Raw genomic sequence first — 3,246 nt, 5'->3', positions numbered from 1 at the left:
GCTTTCGCAATGCTTGTCTGTCGAGCGGTTCTGTAGGTTTGAATGTATCGACTGGTTTCAAAGCACCAATTGAGATTGGTGCAAATGGGACATATGCCCCCAGGAACAACGATGGTCGCAGAGCAAACTTAAGTTTGGTGAAGTTAAGCAGTTGAAAGTGAATGTTAGATTAAGGTAATACCTCAGGAAAGTGGTAAAGAACTGGAAGGAGGGAAGAAAAGGAGGGCTATTGATTGTGGAAGGAAAAAAAATTGGGAGAAGAGGTGGGTTTGAATTATGGAGCATCCAGCTCAGGCATGTGAGAGCGCAGGGTTTTGAAGGAGTAAATAGGTTTTCACCGCCAACAAATAACATTTGTTTCATGTAGTAATGATTGATTTCTTGTTGCGTTCTATCAGCAGGTGCCACAGAGACCAAAATATATAAAGCGAGTTATACCGTGACTGGGATTCCAACCGAGGTTGCTGCGGGTACAACACAGAGTACTCACCACTATATGATCACGGCACCACACACTAGCTGCTGTTTTTCTGCTCTGTCCACAGCAAAGTAATGCATGGCACCGCTTAGAAAAGATGGATTTTTGGAGAAGGCCAAAATCAGCACCGCCAGAAATTCTGACAGCGGTGGAATTCGACCCATGTCCCAAAGCGACTGGAGCCTTTATCCAGAATGGGAATTGATGAAGCCGCAGTCACATTTAAAAGGATTGTAGCCCTTTCACACGAGAAGAAACTCACCCCTGGAGAGTGATAAGGAAGAAAAAAAGTCCCCGCTGGGAGTCAAACCCAGGATCACCTGTTTACTAGACAGGTGCTTTGACCAACTGAGCCACAGAGACAAATTAGGCCTCCGTTGCTCGCCTCCACTCACTGATATCTATCAGCTACCGGTCACTAACTGCTGGAGTCTGAGGCCGTTTTGTATTTATCCATCTCTCTTGTCCACCTTGTGTCCCGATGCTGTCTGTATCTCTCGCTGCGTTTATCTTAGTGTCAATCTGTGAGTTGATTCTTAATGAATACCTGTGTTTGTATCTTACATTAAATAAATGACGGGATCAGACAATTCTTCCTCTGACACTGGGGAACTAATGAGCTAACATTCATAACAAGATATTGTTTATTGTGATGCAGCAAATACAGTATTCCATCTTGAATGATTTAGGTTCATTCTGTGCACAAAGGAACTTTGACCCCAACGTGTTTCCAATAGGCTGCCTTTAAATTTGACGACACAAAAACCACGATTGCACATCAAGGTGATTCATCAATAATAAACAGAGAAGTCAAGCAGTGAAAGGGTATTTGTAGAAAGGGTTGTGAGACTGTGGAATGCACTGGCCCAGAGCAGCAGATTTAAAACAAGGTATAAAAATCTGCAGGGTGTGGGAGGAAGGGAAGAGATAGGCAAGAGAACCACAGGTAAGATCACGTTGGAAGTTACTGGCCCCGAATCTGCTTTAAATTCCCCCACTATAGTTAAACACATTTAATGTCATATTCATACATTGATGCCTTTGAGCAATATATAAGTTGTAACGAGGTCTCTGGTCTAAAATAACTGCTTTATATATTTGGACCCACCCGCTGTGTTTAGGCTCTACCCCGAATATTTATCTCCAACCTAGAATCTGCTTATAATCTAAAGTCAAGGTTTCAGCAGCTGGCGGGCAGGGAGCAGAGGCTGAGGCTGATCTGTGTCATCTGGGAGCAGAACACAATATTCCTGCTGTTTATTGTCATTATCCTGCACAATATTGATACTGTTCTCAACATCTTACACTCCACTTACGTATCAGAGGGTGTAGTTTTTGGAATGATTGCTGCGGCTCTTTTCAATGTTATGAATTCGTAGCAAATTATGGATGTGGATGTGGTGTACTTGGTTTTTCAAAAGGCTTTCGATAAGGTCCCGCATAAGAGATTAGCATGTAAAATTAAGGCACATGGTATTGGGGCAAGGTACTGACTTGGATAGAGAACTGGTTGGCAGACAGAAAGCAAAGAATTGGAATAAACAGCTGTATTTCCGAATGGCAGGCAGTGACTAGTGGGGTACGGCAGGGATCGGTCCTTGGACCCCAGCTATTCACAATGGGGCAGTAATTCCTCCCCAAATGCACGAGTACGGAAGGGGTACTCACGCGTCTGGCTGGAGGAAATGCCGGTTTTCAGCGTGCACAGCACATGCGCTGAAACCCGGCATTTCCTCTCCTCTAACCCAAGAGGTGAAGAGGCTAGCACGTGCGCTGTAGGGGGCAGCACGTGCGTCTTGGATTTCCTCTGTTTCGGGGGATTTGTGCATGTGTAAAGGCCTCCGGTCTTTACGCTTGTAAAAAGCACACGTAAGTATTTATTTTTACAGGTAAGTGGTGTTTTAGTGCAATTTAGAATTTTTTTTCCACAGGTTTATTATTTTAAAGAATCTACAATAAGGTAAGTTTAGTTTTAGACACTTTTTATTAAAAATCTATTGTTTTCAAAAAAAAAAATTATTCTTTAAATTATTTTTAAAAACTTATTTATACTTAATTTAATGATTGGGATGTTTTTTAAATTTTATTTAAAGTTTAAGTAGTGTTTTGGGGTGCAGTACTTCTCATGAGTTTGACAGTTCTTACTCTCAAACTTATGAATGAAGTTTCCCTTCCACTGATTGGCTGAACAGTGCTCACCTGATCCCAGCCGGCACATCGCACTGACTATGCCGCTGGGTCAGGTTAGCACAGCGCGCTGACATCAGAACCGGGCCACTGACAGGAAATCCACTGCGGGCCAGGTTTCAGATGTTGGCGCGCAGGGTGAGTGCACATCGGGGGCTTGCACGCGCGGCAAGCCCCCGACACCAAGTTCTGGGCCAATATATATTAATGATCTGGACGAGGGAACTAGATGTATTATCTCCAAGTTTGCAGACGACACAAAGCTGGGTGGGCGTGTGTGCTGTGAGGAGGATGCTGAGAAACTCCAGTATGATTTGGACAGGTTGGGTGAATTTGCAATGTCTGTCTGTCTGTCTGTGATGGCAGCGCGCATGGACGCAGCGGCTTTGTCTCTCCCGAGACTGAGCGTCTTCACCCTCCTTCTGAGTCTCTTCTGGACTCTGCTGATACGGGAATTGAGGGCAGACCTACCGTACATCCGGCAGACGCTCCTAGGCATCGGGGCCGACTGCATGCGGCTCACACTCGGCGACTTCGATCTGCCTCCCGACATCACCCGACCACCGGGACCAGTGTGGCGT

The 3,246-nt window shown here is 44.9% G+C and overlaps 1 non-coding gene across 1 annotated transcript; it reads right to left on the bottom strand.

Moving 5' to 3' along the window:
• Nucleotides 1–767: 767 nt before the first annotated feature.
• Nucleotides 768–841, bottom strand: trnat-agu (transfer RNA threonine (anticodon AGU)). The gene has a single exon. It is a non-coding gene; the product is annotated as a tRNA-Thr (tRNA).
• Nucleotides 842–3,246: the final 2,405 nt, after the last annotated feature.

Source organism: Somniosus microcephalus, unplaced genomic scaffold (genome assembly GCF_052327205.1).
Source record: "Somniosus microcephalus isolate GS21.2 unplaced genomic scaffold, FLI_Smic_1.0 unresolved_chr1, whole genome shotgun sequence".
In the NCBI taxonomy this organism is placed as follows: domain Eukaryota; kingdom Metazoa; phylum Chordata; class Chondrichthyes; order Squaliformes; family Somniosidae; genus Somniosus; species Somniosus microcephalus.
This window is presented reverse-complemented; position numbering and strand designations above follow the sequence as displayed.